Source organism: Haemorhous mexicanus, chromosome 8 (assembly GCF_027477595.1).
Source record: "Haemorhous mexicanus isolate bHaeMex1 chromosome 8, bHaeMex1.pri, whole genome shotgun sequence".
Taxonomy (NCBI): domain Eukaryota; kingdom Metazoa; phylum Chordata; class Aves; order Passeriformes; family Fringillidae; genus Haemorhous; species Haemorhous mexicanus.
This window is the reverse complement of record NC_082348.1, coordinates 24509911-24527164: the sequence shown is the minus strand read 5'-3', so window position 1 is coordinate 24527164 and position 17254 is coordinate 24509911. Positions and strand designations below refer to the sequence as shown.

The 17254-nt window shown below is 38.8% G+C and overlaps 1 protein-coding gene across 2 annotated transcripts in view; it reads left to right on the top strand.

Annotated features, from left to right (window-relative positions):
* The first annotated feature begins 220 nt into the window (after window positions 1-220).
* The window catches only part of RAPH1 (Ras association (RalGDS/AF-6) and pleckstrin homology domains 1), an 81077-nt gene continuing 64043 nt past the window's right edge, over window positions 221-17254 (top strand). For both annotated transcript variants that reach the window (XM_059853235.1, XM_059853236.1), the window contains exon 1: window positions 221-581. The gene's annotated coding sequence lies outside the window, so the exon portion shown is untranslated. The remainder of the gene's footprint in view (window positions 582-17254) is intronic.

Below are 17254 nucleotides of genomic sequence, written 5' to 3'. Positions count from 1 at the left end.
CGCCCAACGGCCCCCGCGTGCCCAACGGCCGCTCGCGCGCCCAACCGTCCTCCGCGTGCCCAACGGCCGCTCGCGCGCCCAACCGTCCTCCGCGTGCCCAACGGCCGCTCGCGCGCCCAACGGCCCCTCCGGCGCTGCGGGTCCGTCGCCGCCCCCCGTGGCAGGCGCCGGTCCCGGCAGGGCGGGGCGAGGCGCGGCCCGCGCGCCGGAAGTGAGCGGCGGGGGGAGCCCGGAGCGGTGGCGGTGCTGGGGCGGCAGCGGTGTGTGGGGAGCGGCGTCTCCGCTGCTGGGCAGGGACGCGCCTCGGCCGCCGGGCGGAGGCGGTTCCGCGCTCGGCGGAAACAAGGACCGGGAAAGGAAGGGAGCGGCGAAAGCAACCGGTATCGGCGGCCACCATTAGTGGAGACAGGAGGAGTAGCAGCAGCAGCCGCCGCTGCCGCCGCCGCCGCTGAGGGGTTCTGCGGGCGGAGCGGACCCGGGTGCCGCCGCCGGCAGCGAGCGGGAGCGAACCCGGCGCCTCGCCCCTCTGTTCTGTGGGGCGTCGCCGCTGTCCGCCGGGGCTCCCCCGGAGCCGGGGCGAGGTGAGTGGCGGAGCCGCCTTCGTGTCGTTCTTTTCTGGGGGGCGGCGGTGGCAGAGCCGACGGGCGGCGTTTCCTGCCGCGTCCCCTCGGCCCCCGAGCCACCGCTGGGGCTGGGCGGGAGCACCGGAGCGAAGGGGTGCGGGAGGGGCGCGCGTTTACCGGCCCGCGCGTGTGCCCTGCGCCCCTCCACGCCCCAAGCACCATCGGGTGTGTTTTTCTAGAGAGGCTCTGGTGACTGGTGGAGGATTCTGGTATGTGTGTGCCCCCCGGGTTTTCCCCGAATGAGGCATGCCTCGGAAGAGGCTGGGAAGTCAGCCGGGGATGCGCGAGGGATGTAGTGTGTGGCATGCAGACAATGTCAGCTTGGGTGAGTCTCCACCCTGTGCCGCCGCAGGCAGTCGGGTCCCCGGCGCAGGCATCGCCGAGGCGCGCGCTGCCCCCCGCGGAACAAAACGCGCAAATCCTCGTTCCTGGTTCCAGAAGGAATGATGGGTTAAAAACCCAACACCTGAAATCTGTTAAGCTTTTTAGCCATACGACCTACTAAAGGCAGGCTGATTTGCAAAGAGCCTCCCAAGCAAGCTTGATGCCTGCGTTGGTTTCAATGAAACTGGGAGTGTGGTATATTATTTTTTCTGCATGGGGAAAATCACTGATGGTGGGAGGGAAAGGAGGAGTGTCTGTATACACGAGTGTCACATGACCTTGTAAAATTCATATGGCTATACTTATTTTTCTCCTGCACTAATGCTGGTTGTCTTAAGAAGCCACTGACTTAGCTTACCATTACCTTACCTTATGATTTTTGAAGATTTTGTTTCTTTTGGGGCAGAAAACAATCACTTGTGTGTTTGAACAGTGTCTCTGCATTTTATGATTTTTACTAGTAATTTATATTTTTAATGGGCTGTAGGTGTTTAGGAGGAGATGAACAGCGGTTTGTGTAGTACAATTTATTTTTTACTGGTGGATTACAGATACACTCCATTTGGCAAATGTAAACTATTTCATATGGCTAGTATCTTTACCATTCATGTGATGAGTGGATGTTTTGTGAGACTGTAGAATCACACCCATTCCATTTTGAACAAATTGTCTCTTTTTGTCTGTTCCGTCTAGTGCCCTTCAGACATGGAAACATTACCTTGTTAAATACCTTAGAGAAGAATTAATTGAATAATTCTAGATGTTTATTGAAACAATATGTCTAGAACAACAAACCTTCCAATTTTATTGTCTTTAATCGGCTTTTCTCTGCTGAGAAGTTTCCTGTTAAAATAGAGGAATGGTAAAATGACTTGATAAATCATCTTGAAGAACAAAAGTCTTGATCATAATCTAGGGAATACTTTCCACATAAGATCTATAGAGATCTAGAGATACCTATATTTAATACACTGATATCATTCTTGGTGGGTGGGGTGGATAGTGGAACGCAGAACTGGTTTTCTGCACCTAAGCTGGTATGTGATTTTTTGTGTCACTGAATGATATTGAAATTACTGTACAGAAATCAATGTTACAGAAGCTTTTTGCTTTCATACAACAGAAAGGTAAGTGGCACCAAGGAATTTATTTATTGCCCTTGTACAGTTTTCATTTTCAGGTAGCTATTTCCTTAAAATGGCTTCATTTTTATGCTGAGATAATTTGCAATGAAGCATCCTTCTACCACTGCTTCTCTGACTCAGCATGTGGTGACAGTGAGAAAAGTATTAGTAAGAGATAAACCACAGTTAAGGAAAGCAGTGCAGTGTACAGGCGATTAATTTCTTGAAAGAGTATAAAAAAGAATATGAAAGAGAGCACTGACAAATTTTATGTAATCTTCAATCTGCCTTCCTTGCGTAGTATCTTGAGACTACCGCCTTAAGGTTTGATTTTAAAATAATTTTTTTACAGTGGAGTAGTGTATTGACATAAACTGTTTTCAACTCCCTGTGTGTTGGAGTCTGTTCCTTTCTTAGCAAAGCAAGCCTGTGTACAGAGAACACTTGTTGGTTTAAAGTATTTTGTGAAACTGCTGGGATACCCTTCGTAGGTCATGGTTCTCTGGGGCTGGTTTTAAGAGCATTGTTTTTCAAAAGGATGTCTCAGAGCTCTGGCTATCAGAAATGTATGGGTATTGCCTTGTTTCCCCCAAACCACCAATCTTCTTTAGCGTTTGCTTTGTTATTTGAATTTGGTCCTTTGTCTGTTCCTTCAGCATTAAGTTTTTTGATGGAATCAACTGGCTTTTCTAGCTAGAAACAGTTTATTCTTTGTGCTTTAAATTGTAGATCTTTATCCTCATCTTTACTGGTCATACTTGCCTTCCTTCTTCAAATGTTTTTCAGCCGCCGGAGAGGGAAGTAAAAACCTATCAAACTGGGACAGAGATAAATCTGAGTGACTAAGCCAGTTAGGTAAATACTAGGAAGAATGGTACTGAAGATTTCAGCCATTAAGTAATTTACATCACCTTCTTAATAAAAGAAGAATCCAAATCCACTTGTGTTACAAATGAAGCCAAAGGCTGCAAAATAACCACACTCTGCCTTTTCTGTTATGTTAAACAATATTTTTATTATGGAATTTTCAGGTAGAACTAAAATAATGTACTTCATTAACATCTGTTCATACTGAGGATCCTGCTGATTAAATCTAGAACTTGTTACAAACAGTTACCAAAGCCAGAAATGTCCAATTTCTGTTTCTGGCCCCAACAATAAGCCATTTCGCCATCTTTCACACTCTTTCTCTGCAATTGCTGAAAGAAAATGTGTTGGTTCACAGCGGAATCAGGCAATGTCAGATAAACAAGCCTTATAAAAAAGGTGCCATCCAGATCTGTTTTATTGCTAAGAGTTAATAATACATTGACATGACACCAGACTTCTGAGTAGTCAGGTTTTACCTGTTTCTATGTGGAGTGTTAATTTTGTTTCAGAAAATGTAAATTATGAAACAAAAGTTGACATATTGAGTAAGTCCTCTTAAGAATTCAAAAAATACCTTTGATAATTGGCAGTCACAGATTTTTAGTGACCACACACATGGAATGTTTTCTACCTTTAGGAATGTCTACTAGGTTAGGTAATGCCAGTAAGGAAACTTGCATTTTTGCCCTTTATAGTTGTTCTTCAGATTAGCAAGGGATTTAAATTACTTTTGTTAATCTCCAAGTGTTATCATCACTTTAAGAAAGTGTCCATTGAAAATGGTATATTAGTTTTTATATGTTAATACTAGAAATTAGAAATAATTACCCAATTAAACAAATGAGTCCCTGTGAGAAAGAACTGAAATTCAATAATGAGAGAGGTTGCTTCTATTCCTTCATCTAGGAAAATTATATAAAGACTAAGAAGAGTATCTATAGAATATTTTTATGCAACTTGGTCCAGATATATTGACTGATATTTTCTGACATTTTAGTGAATTAAAGTCACTTCTCTGTTTTGTTCCAAGTAGGATTTTAGTTATTTTCTATGTCCAGCTTTAGCAGGAGTGTTTCGTGTAAGATGTTAAATTGATTGTTTGTTGAACTTATCTTTTAAAATCCATCTGTTAGCGAAGAGCTCTTGAAATGTCTTGGTCTGCAAGCTACTGCTGTGCCTGTATTGTACGGAGGAAGATGACGTATGTAAGGATTTGAAATTGTCCTGATGTTAAATAATAGGAAAATAATTTGTTGCCATCCTATGTCATAATTCGTTGGATTTTAGGGGGTGTTGAGGGAGGGAGGCCTTTGGGTGGGGAAGGAGTTCAAGGGATGGTACAAAAATAGTCACAGAACAGAATTTTTACCCATTACTGAATTTCTAGTCTCAAAAATCCTTCAAAATAATTTTAACAAATGTTATTAAAAAGGTGACTGGATCTTCATTGCCTCTGGTCTATTCAAAACACCAGTGTGTGGGGTGAAAGTTCTTATACAAAAATATTATAGGGAGTCTGGTGAGGGAATTACTATCCACAGTATTAAAACTTTTATATTTACTTAAGTAAATATTATAGTGTTCAAGAACTCAGGTTCTGGTAAAAATGCACTGATCTTGCATAGCATAAATGGTAAACTGCATGTAGATTGTTCTTATCTTCTGTGAAAATTACCTGAATTATCATCCCTTATTGCAATGTTAACATTGTGTTGTTCTAATTATAGTATTTGACATCTGCTAAAATGGTCATGTACGGTATGAGGGTACTGTCAAGTGTTTTGAATGCCAAGTTGTGTTCATATACAAACACTTCACTGTTTTCTACTGTTTATTACAACAGAATAGCTGATTTGTAGCAGATCAGGCTTGGAAAGAAACAGGAGCAAGAAGTGACACCACTTTCCAGTTTTGTGACTGCTAAGTTTTATTACTTGTGTCAGTATTGGACTTTCACGTAAAAAAGTCTTGGAGAAGTATAGAACCTGATCATTTTTCTCAAATGTAGGTCTGATTTGAAAAATATGCTGTCTAAAACACACATACAGAAAAGGGCTGGAGGGAAGCTCCTTGGTATCCTTCATCCTCTCTGATAACTTCACCTTTCAGAAAGCTTCAGGAGCAGTTGTAGGGGGCCTGGCAGAAACCTTCGTTCATATGATAGTGAGAGCTGAGGTCCACTGCCTTCTGCTGGCATAGGGTCCTTGGCTGCTGCCAGTGCTGTGATTGTCTCGTTGTCCTTCCCTTTTCCCAGAGACTTAGCAGTTTGCTGAGTTGGTAGGACTTGTGGTATTCCTGGTGTCTTTTTGTCCTGGTTAAAGTGAATTATAAAAGAGTGGAACTGTGCTGTGCTTACAGTCAACATGTGCAGTAAGTTACTCCTTGCACTTTAATCATTGCCGCCTTGGCTCTTCCAGTAGGAAGGAACAGTTTGCTCCCTCCCCAAAGAAAAGTTCCAAGTAGAGCTTGTTGCTCGATACATGGGTAGATTTCATCTTGATGCAGATTTGGTTGTTGTGTTTCCACTTTTCTGCTTTAAGAAGAGCCATCTGTAGCGCCGAAAAGGTAGTTTATTCTAGGTCATCATGGTTTTAGTGTGTCAACTTGGTAATAGACACCTGGTAAAATTGCTCCCCCAAACTAAAGCTGTTGTTGAGCTAGTAGTGTCTTCTTCTGCTATTGAGCAGTTGTGTATCAGTGACTTGTGAAAAATTCTGCTGATTATTTGAGGAAGTGCCATCAACTTGTCAAGGATTACTCTGTGCAAACTTATATTTCATTTTCTGAAATCCAGCTGGTCATGGTAAAAGGAAGTGTCCAAAAGACATAATTGTGAGCCTTACTTAAACTGCAACTGGCAAATGTGCATTGTCTGCTTGTAAAATTGTATTTTAAAGGCTGTGTCATTGAATAGTGTTAGAAGTGCAAATACTGAGTATGTATCAAGCATTGATGATAAAATACTCCCTTCTCAAATGGTTGAATTCTTACTCTCATATCACCTTTACAGTTAAATCATTTCAATATACGTAATTAAATTGCCTACTAAGTGCAACAGTAAATGTTGCATAAGTCATTGCATAATGTGAAAAATGCTAACTTTACAACACAGAATTCATAATATGGCTTTTTTTGTGTATGTAGAATTTTATTCTTCTTGCAATTTAAACATTATGCTAAGACAGTTTTGCCCAACTGTATTGTTTCAATCAGTGATGAAAAAAGCCTAGTGATTTTTTGGTGTCTGTGGATTTCTTTTAAATAGTTCCATTGATTGTTATGGTAAAATATTCTCTCTAAAATGCTGATTTGATTGGTTTAATCACTGGGAAAGTATATTGAAACTATGTTTGACAGATTTTTCTCTCTGTCAGAGGTCCTGTAGATTTGGAGAGGTACTGAAGTTGCTGAATCAATCCTTGTGGTACACCAGTATTGAAAAGATGTGATGTCGCTACAGGCTTGGAGTTGCTGTAGAAGACAGCATTAGCCAAACAAATGTGCGGGTTCTTTGGAAGAAGTAAAGTTCCCCGTGTGCTGTTTATATACTTGTTTGGGTCATTAATCTCTGTACAGATGCATTTGCTAAGCCAGGAATAGTCCCTGTTTGCATCTCTGACAGCTGACCCAATCTCAAATACTCTATGTTTCACTCAGTGGGCTTTTTTTTTCCTTAAAGAATTGGTATTAGTAAAAGCAGAAGAGAAGCAGTGGAGCCCAGAGAACTTTTTTCCCCCCGTTACACTTTTCTTGACAGAATTATGCTTAGGTAGCTTTAAAGATCAGTAAACTATTGTGCATTAAAAATACTCATAAAAAAAAACAGAGATGGGCAATATTAAATCCATGTAAATTCTTTGATCCAGTTAACAGCATAATCCACAGCATGCCAAAATGATAAAGTTGAGGAGGTGATGTGTTGGGAGCTGCTGAAAGAAGAGAAGCTTCATCCTTCTATACATCTTCCTAGACCCTGAATATATACTGTTTTGCAGAATTTGGGGTTCTTTTACTTCTGGGATGTAAAATAATTTTAAAAAAATAAGGAAAAACACGTTTCCAGATTGCTCTTTGCATTTTACAGATATGAAAAGGCATCTGTCCAGGCTTTCAGAATTTGTTGTAGGAAATACTTTGCCCCATGATTTTGTAAACAATTTCATTTTCATATCTAGATGACTAATGTTATCTATACTTATTTAGATGAGCTGCTTTTCAAAACTGGGATGGGTTCTAGCTCAGTATTGAAAATAGTAAGTTTTCAGCATGCTTTCAAGTGTCTTAGGAACAAGACTGATTTTTGCAGCCTAATGATGATCTTCCAGAGGTGAAATTGGCATGGGAAGCTTATTAGCTTTGCAGAAATACTCTGCTTGCATACTAATTGTCTTAATTTTAATCCCATGTGATTTTTTTGTACTTCTGTCTGAGCTCATTGCTTGCTACTCTTTTATAATTTAGAACAAGAAGTATTGAATTAGGTAAGAAGAGAAGTGCTCTAACAAATGTGAAACCATTTCATTATGACTATGACAGTGTTCCCTCAGGTTTTCTCATATTATCACTTCTATTGCCAGAGAGTACATGAAGATAAGATCTGAAATTCTTAACCTGGGTTAACTTTGAGAATCAGTGTCTACAAGAACAAGACGCCCTATGTAAAATAAATGCAATATCTACTCTAGATTCCTGCAGAAGCAAGGACAGTGTTTGCTGCCCAGGGAGATTTCTCCCAATTGTTTTGTGGGAGGTACAATGCTTGTGGATTGTGTCTGGACTTAAAGCCAGCAGTTTCTCACTTGTGTATAGTTGATTTCATCCTGACTTGCCTGGTTCATGCCTGTATAGTGATGAGGCATCTTGTATAGGATTTTTGATTCTATGCCAGAAGCCAAGCATTCCAAGCTGTCTTTATTTATAGAATCATAGAATCGTTTAGGTTGGAAAAGACCTTTAAGATCGAGTCCCACCATTAACTTTCTACTGCCAAGTCCACCACTAAACTATGCTTGAGTTGATTTTGTATGTGTAAAGATCGCTGGAGACTAGATATAAGAAAAACACACACAAAATCTGCAAACATGCTAAACACGTACTTGTCCTTACCTTACTGATTTTGCTTCTGGCTCTGCTCCTTGCTAGAAGGATCACTGTGAACTTGTTTCACCACTTAAAATTGAGTTAATCATTGTTAGAATTTATTTTAATACACCAATGCAAGTTTGGACTTCCAAGGTGTCAGTAATCATTCTCCTTCAGAGGTGACTAAAGACTTAGCACAAATGTGGTTTATATTGCATTTTAAAAAATCTCCCCATCGTGAAAAACCTCATTAGGCTGTTCAAAGCTTTTAAATAAAAATGCCTTACTAATCTCTGTTCTCAAAGGAAGTTGTCACTTGGATCTGTAATGCATGACTCAAGAGCATGACCTTTTACTTGAACCTGTGGGTCTGAGTGGCTTTGACAGAAACATGGGTGGTTGCATACTGTGTTCCTGGTGAAGCATTCTGCAAGTTATCAGTGTGCATTTCTGGTACTCTGAAGTTTAGTCAATAGTACTTGTGTCTTCTAATAGATGGTTCTTCTATCTATTAAATAGAGGCATTTTATTTAGGGGTGGAGATGGGAAGTCAGTGCTTTTCAGTCACTAGTAACTTTGCAAAGCAATAATACTGGCTGAAACTTTATCCATCTCTGAGCATGTCACAGGTCAGGAGAACAGTTCTACTGAAGCTGGGTAAGAGAAGATCACTTTTTCTTTCACCTCTACTCTGTTGTGTCTATTAATAAGTAACTTAGTGGTATAATCTGTTCTCTGGAACTGAAAAGGTGCTTGTCAGATTGTTATGACTGCCACAAGTAAATTATTGCCTATTGTAGAAGGAAAGAATTATTTTCATGAAGAAATGCTCAGTTTTGGATTAGAGACCTCTGCGATACTTTCTAAGAGGCACAGCAAAATTGAGAAGTCTCATTTTCAGCAATTACATGGAAGGAGAAGGGTCCCATAGGAAAGTGGGAGTGTTTTTTCCTTTTTGGCAGCTTGTAGAGCAGAAAATGGAAACAGGGAAATTAGTGAAGTTTTCAAGAGGAACCACATAGTCACATCACAGTTGTTAAAGTGAAACATATAGTGTCTTTGTGAAGAATGCTCTGTTAACAGCTATTCAGTTGATAGTGCAGCATTCAGCTTAACCTTTTGTGCTTCCTATCCCAGTTAGTGAAAATCAGAGATGTTCTAGTTAAAAGAGAAAGCAAACCTCCAAAAGCAGTCCTTGTAATTAGCGTGAATGAAGCTTTCTGTTTTGATAGTTTATATCTGTTCAGCTTGAATGTGCGCAAAAAACTTCAGAAAAGTTCTCAAAATCAACAAGTTAAGAAAAAAAAAGGCCTTGGGATTAGTTATTAGTACTGTATAATGAATCTTAAATTAACTTTTATCAGCTGGAATGGAATATTTCTGGAATGACTGGCCTGTATTCTGAAGTTGAAAGTCCAGCACAGAGTAAACAAAGTATTTTCAGACTATGCACTTTCAACGTCAGTGGTGTTTCATTTTTGAACTTTAATGACTTGGGTGCCTCTCTTTTTGCAAAGAGGTGTCAATCTTTCATTCTCCCGAAGGAGCAGGTAGTTAATAAATTTACAGGTATCATGTAGGAAGTTAGCTTGGTTAGACTGTGAGGCCTGAAAGCTTAGGAAGTGATTTTAATGTGTTTTTTATTTTTCTAGATAATTTAAAAGTATATTAGATTTGTGTGGCCTTTAGATTTAAAATACACATAATGTATGGAAGAAAACATTCACTTGATGCAAATTACTTTGATTTGATGTACATGCTGTTCTGCTATCCTTGTCATGGGAAGAGTTTAAATTGAACCTGTTGTTGCTTGCTTTATGGTCTAAAGACTGATCTGAGTGCACTACATTAGGCAAGTTATGGTATTATCTTTCACTTTTTAAATTATCCCTCATTATTTAGTACTTCTGATGATTAATGTTTTCCAGTAATTGTTGTGAAGTGTATACTTTCTAATTTTGAAGATGACAACGTAAATTTTGTCCTGTATAATGTAACCATGGGCCAACCTCATGTCTTTTTACACTTTAATGTAAAAGATGCATTAACCAGTAGTAAAATAGCACTTTATTTGCAAAACAGAATGTGCTTTAAAGCAATGTCTTCCTAACACTTTATCTAGTGTCTTTATTTTGTATAGGTTAATGTAACCCCTTCTGAAGTTGAATTCCACCTACATTATTTTTCTAATCCTGAAGGTACATGGTCTTCCTTTTGTTTGGAATGTACATCACCTGAAACTAGGAGACCAATTTTTTTTTTTTGGAGTGGTAATGCTCATTATTAACTTTCTGAGATAAGGTTAATCTGGCATGCTCTAGAATACAGCTCTTGATGGGCTGTGAGCATTTGAGAACAACATTTCTGTACACATGATCTGATGAAACATAACATGCTACAAGATATTGATGTGTCTTATGTAGTACATTGTTCTAGCTAAAGCTGCCTAAATACTTTTTTTTTCCTATTTTAGAGTGAGTTGAAAAGCAGGATAAAAGATCAGTTGTTCTCTTATGAAAGTGTAAAAATTACAGCTGGCCTAATGTTGTCTGCATTCTTTTTGCCGTGCAGTGTGGATTTAAATATTTGAGTTTACAACTGCGCATGCCTTCACTGTATTACAGAGTGCCAGTAGGAGTTGAGAAGGCAGAGCCTTCTGATAGATTCAGCAGCTGGTGCTTCATTCCTGAAATGACTTCTGCTGGATTGCAATGAACTCTTGGTATTTTAGCATGATTCAGGCAATATTATTGACAGGAATAGTGAACTAACATATATGCAAAAGTAGGGCTTTTCTTATTTATTCAGTAGGACTAAATATTTAGTATCTGGATACTGTGGATCATAAATCATTGCCTTTTATTATGTCTGTTTATTTCAAGACACTCATAGTGAAGTATCAAACTTTTTGGAGTATAGTAATAGCCATTGTTTGAAATGGTGGTAAGTAGAATATGAAGTTGTTTTGGTTTTTTAGTAGAATTTGGAATATGTGGATGGTTAACTATTTAAAATATTATATAATTAGTTCACTTTTTGAAAAGAAAACTTAAAATTTTGCCTGACATGACTCATTGTGGAGAGATTTAATAGTATGATGAATGGAATCATCTATTAAACTGAAGAGCACAGCTCTATGAGGTAATTGAAGGTCCAGTAAAAGACAATCTTAGTTTACTCAGTATTTCTGCCATAATTTTGAAGTTCTGCTTGCATCCATAATGTGATGGGGGAAGGTAGCAGCAGTCTGGTTCTGTGTGCATCAAGAATCGTCTCTGTAGCTATGTGGAACTAGTTTGAGGCTTGTATTTCAACAGTAGCAAATAGTGATGATCTTTCTGTCATTAGATGTGCGTGCAGAAGCCTGATATTGAATGGCATGCAGATAGTTCACTATGCAGTTTTCATTTTTTAGTGCCACTGTACTGCCAATATGTTATAGACTGTATTTAGAAAGTATGTTTGTAGCTAACTGATATATTACTTTTTAAAGGGGATCAAAATAAGCACTGAAATAATATCTACGGCTTCTCATTCTGTAAAAAATTGATTTGTGCCTTCTCTGTATTGCTAAGCTTTTATAGTGTCTTGAGGAGCAGGACATTATTTTAAAAGAGGAAGTTAGGTCTGCCACAGAGGAAGCATTATATTATGGATTAAATGCTGTCCTTGTCATCTTTGAAACACACTTTTTCTTCTCTCTTTTTACAGTCATCTTTTTTTCCTTCATGCAGTCTTCCAGTTCTTCGGTGGAGTTGCAAACAACGAGTAGTTTTAAAAATTCTGTGTAGCTTTCTTGTCCTCTTTTTGGGAATTGATCTTGGAATGTTTGCTTCTGAAATACTTCTTGATTTGAAACTGGACAGGTAGAAAAATACTTTTTTCTGTGCCCCGTTGCTTCCTGCACTTGGGTTTCTGTTTGTATGCATGCTCTTAGATGTTGTTGGCTAGAGCTGTCCCACAGGAGATATTCTGTTGACTGAGAACTGGGCAGGATATTTTTTTTGGTATTTCCCACCTCAAAATGCACACGGTGGGAGGCTGGATAGTATTTATGAGCTGTCTTAGTCCTGTGCTTTGTGCATATTCTCCTCAGCAGGGATGAGTTCTTAGATTATACAGAGGAACTGAAAAAGGGGCTGAGAACTTGGTTTCTGTGACTTGATTGAATTTGTTAAAATAGGGTTTTTTAACTGTTAGGAATAATAGAGCTAGAAAGAGGTGCTGCTAGAATTGACCTTACTACTTATCACAAAGGCTGTGAATGACTCCGCAGATGTATTGCTCTTTTACTGGTTTTCTTCTCAGAGAAGATTGTGACATCAGATGGCAAGTTGAGGCCAGGAACAAACAAGGTCTTAGGATGCATCCCATTTGATTTTTACTGGTATTGCTTCTTGAATGACTTTGTGGGGCACGCTCTGGCTTGTGGTTGAGCTGTTTCATTTCCAGAGCTCGTAAGTGGTTGCACTGAATAGAAAGAGACAGTGCCATTGAAACAGTGCTGGCAGTCAGGCATGGATTCCTGTTAGGCATTCTCACTGGTATTGCCATGGAACCACAGCCAGTCAGTTTCCTAAATAAGCATGAGAGTCCACTGGCAGCTCTGACAGAGCAAATGCTACTTATAGCATAGTAGCACCTCATGGGTGAGTCATTTGCTGCTGATTGTTCTAGCTACTGTCCATTAAATAACGAGATTTGGCTACTTGCTTGACTAAAATTGCCAAGTGCATGTTTGTTCATGGCCAGGCTTTCAAAGAGTGGTTATTGCACTAACTTTTCACTGGGCACAGTTATGGCAGGCTTCTGCTATACTGCTGTGTCATCAGACAGTATCAGAATGTGAGGTTAAGATTCTAGAATTCTGTTAAACAATAAAAAGACAGCAAAACAGCATGATCCATACCTTTAGCTTTCTGTAAATTTAGTAAAATATACTTGTTTTTAAGATTTCCTTCAATATTATGGGGAAATTGCCCAGGTAATTGCTTCCTTATCTATTCTATTTATGTGTATCATCCTTCAAAGTGTGTTGCAATATTTCTGTTAAATGCAAAAGAGCATTTTCAGTTGAGTGTCAAATCCGGCTGTGTGAAAACAGAAATTGTTTCAGCTTCACCAGTACAATAAAATCTACCTTGTGTATAAATAGTTCAGTAAAAAAAAAAAAAAGCCCAAACCAACCCTAAAATCTAACTGTGTCTTAAAGACTTTAGTGGGACTTAGATATCTGAGAAGTCTAGTAATAGAATATGTTGGTAATACTATGTGGCTCTTTACTAGAGCTGTTTATGAGCAAGTGTGCAACAAGTATATTGGTGCAAATAAAAGGGTTTTTTCTTTTCTGGCTTTCTGAGCTTTTTAATACATTTGCAGCTAGAAAATGATAGCAGTGAGTACTGGGAGTTCATTCTTGGTCCGTGCTCCAGTGTTTAGCAGTGTTTAGCATTGCAACAACAGCACTGTGTAGAAATCATTCCCAGCTTTCTTCCGCTGATTTTTGGGCATGCATTTCTTTTTCCTAAGAAAGTGGATTTAACTCACTTGCTTTCCTTTATTTACAAAGGGGTGGAGAGTCTCGTGGTTGGGGGTTTTTTTGGTGTTTGTTTGTGGTCTCTTGGCTTTTTTAAGACAAAGCTGTTGAGGTATTCCTTCCAGTCTTTGACTTGTAAAATTATTATTTTGTCTTTAGTATGTGTAAGATTGTCCAGTCCCAAGTACACTAACCTTTCTTTATTTTGTGACACTGTCTTTCTGCTGTCACTTCCTCTTGCAAAAAAAAAGACCTTACTTGCTTAAAGTTAATCAGAAGATTTATTTAGAGAATCTTGGATTTTCTGACTTTACATATACAAGTTGCTTGGATTGTCTGCCGTGCCCTATAAGTAGTTTAGTTTTAACATTTTCTTATGCAGGGAAGGTGAGGTCTTCCTGCTTCACTCAGTACTAAATTATGAGAGGAGAGTGATGATATATTCATACTTATGTGGGAGCTTTGCATCAAGAAATCTCCAGTACCATAATGAAGAGATTGGAATTAGTCACTTTTTAAACTGTTTTATTAGTATCTTCCATCTTATTTTTATACAGCATGACCTGTGAGGTGAACTTCTGGACGATTTCTGTGTTATTCATAACACTGTTAACTATTTTTTGTTTGTTTGTTTTCATTATCTGTACCCTGAAGTTCTTTTGGATACAGCATCTGAAATATTTTGCATAGCAGTGTCAAAAAAGCATAGGATTTTTTCCTAAGAAAAACCTACCTTTTTCTTTGTACTTTAATAAATGTTTGGGTTGTCCTTGATCTGATTTAAGTCTGATTTTTGTCCCACCACAGCCTGCAAAATCAATTTGGCAATTAACTTCTTGATCTTCCATTCTGCACAAATGTATATAGAGGCTACATGCACTCTGCTTTTTGAGCCCAGATACCTAACTCAGATGGTGTGGATGCTTTTATGTTTTATAAAATGGCTTTGTGAGCATGTCACCTGTTTAAAAAAACCATTGCTTTGACTTCTGTCAAATCTTTTTAGCCACTGAGTCACAAATAACGTGATTTAGTCTCTTGTTTCCTAACACACCTGTGTGCTATGAAATTCAAATGTCTTGTCTGTTTCTGGGTGTCTCTTCTCGTCATCTATTACTTTATTTTAAAGGCCCAAACATAACTTCCCTCCTTTATGCTAGACACAGCCAGCTTGTCTTCTATCGGGCTGTGGTCTGAAAAAAATCTTTTCTCATTAAAGATTTACATCTGAAGTCTAATGTGGCACAATTCCTGTCACATTACTAGAAGTCTCCCTGAAAAGCATTGAAGAAAGTGTTCTTGGATGCCAGATGTAGAATCAGAAAGCACTGATCATGTTTTACTGAAGTTAGACTACTCATTTTAAAATTAGATTTCATTATTTGTTGTCTTTACTGGTGTGTCATACCACTTGAAGAGCTGTTCTACCTTGCCCTAATTTTCCAGCTTTTTAAAAAGATCCTTTGTTCTTACAGTTTGGAACCAAAAGATTTTGTTAGTTTTAATTCTGTTTCTGCTACTGAATAGGAGGAGTGGGGAGATTAATGTCATGACACATATGGCTAAAGAGCTTCATTTCTGGCAGCTGGACCATGTTTTTTACCCATCCCTCTTCTGTGTTCTAGAGTTAGTAAAGGAACTGCTTGCTGTGGTGTAAATGAACAAGATACCCTGACCTGTATGAATGCACTGCAACATGCTTCTTGTGGAGGAAAAGGAGGAAGAGGAAGGTGATGATTTAATAGGAAGAGCAATAACCCCTCATTTTTGTGATGGAGTGCCATCTCCAGTTCTGAAGGGTGAAGATGGATGAAGGCCTTCACCGGTATTTTCCAATGTACCCCTTGTGCTGGTGGAAGCAGATGTGTGGAACTGACAAATGAAAAATTCCTTTACAGTCTGGACCTGGACCCTAGCATAAGTTACTCATAAATAAATATACACAAGGAATTCAACTATATGTTTTAGTAGTTATAAGCTACTTTTACTGCATAGATGTGTTGGGTTGAAGGGAGAATACACAGAAAACTCCCTGTGGAATGAAATGTATAAAACTCTACAAAAATTATTTTGGATTTTCTTTTTTGGCTTTTACACCTGTTCTGATTTGTAACAAGCTGGCCCTTCAGAGTATGCTAGGCTGTAGCTGCTATCAGCAAAACTTATAAATTCTTTGGAAAGGTAATAGGAAGAAGGTGCCAGCCAGACTTAGACCTGAATGAGCATTTAAAGGTCTGAAAGAAGATAGAAAAATGATAAATGCCATGCAATAATTCTTCTTTTTTAAGCTTCGTTGTAAATCCTTTCATGGTGCTGCTGCTTTGATTTGATTCAGTGTGAGATAGAGATCTAAGATTCAAGCATAAATTTTTTTCTACAAGAAATGAAACTGTAAAAATCTTCCAGTCACTTCACCTGGTACTGTTAGCAATCAGGTAAATGAAACTGTGGGCTGATGGGATGTGCAACAAACCTTTGCATCTGCATAAACTTTTCATAGTGCAATAGACAAACACAAATAGGAAATGATTTTCATTTTAAATATTGAGGTGGTACTGAATTAAGAGATTAATTGTTACATGGCTTTTTAACTAATCACTGTCACCTACATTTTGAATAGCTACTCTTGCTGCTTTGTGCCTCATTTGGACTACAGCAAATTAATGCCAGATCAGTTCTTTCTTGCCAACCCTTGTCCTTATGAAGACATGAATGTGGTCCAAATAATTAGCATTTCTAGTGTCACAAATTACATTCCTTATACAGTGTGGTCAACTCAGCTGCTTTAGCCGTAAAAATGGTCATTGTGGTACACATTCCACTTTCAGTGTTGTATTCTGTAGTTTATTCATCTGGCTCAATCCTTAGAGAGGTCTTTATACCAAAGAAGATATGTTCCAGGAAACAAAAATAATTATTCTTTTGGGATGTTCGGAAAAAAACTTTACTCAGAGGCTTGCCAAATTCTTACACAGCTGCTAAGATGATATAATGTTTTTCTTGTTTGACTAAGATTGTAAATATGAACTTCCTTCCTCCTGCATTTATAATTATTCTAGCTCTATGCAGAATTTGTGATAAATCTCTTCCAAATTTCTGTTGAGTGAGAGTATCTATGAAATGCTTACAGACTTCAACATGCAGTTTATATTTGCTTATAAAATGGGTGACCTAATTTTCTGTGAGCTAGATATAACCTCCTCCCATAGTCCTGCCAAAAGAATGTATGTCTAGAATAAGAGTTTGTCCTGGTTTTCTATAGCAGAAAACTCTTCAGCTGTGAGAATTCATGACCAGAATACCCTTAATCCTGAGAGGTGTTCACTAAGGTTAAGTTGCAGATTTGGTCAGACTTCCAGAACAGGCTCAGAGTGGACGGTAAGTTCTGTTTCATTTGTGTATGTCCGGTATTCCTGCATTTGTTGTGAGCCACGTTTCCTGCTGCTTTCCAAATTACACTGAAGGAAATGACAGCACTGGCCATCAGCCTTGTGGACACAGGCTTAAGTATTTTGGAAAGGAACTGAGCCTGGCTGCTCCAATGAAGTAAACTGAGGTTGTATTTGCCTTAGGAAGGGGCATGGCTCTTGAAGCATGATGCAAACTCAGTATGCAATATGTTATTAAGCTCATTT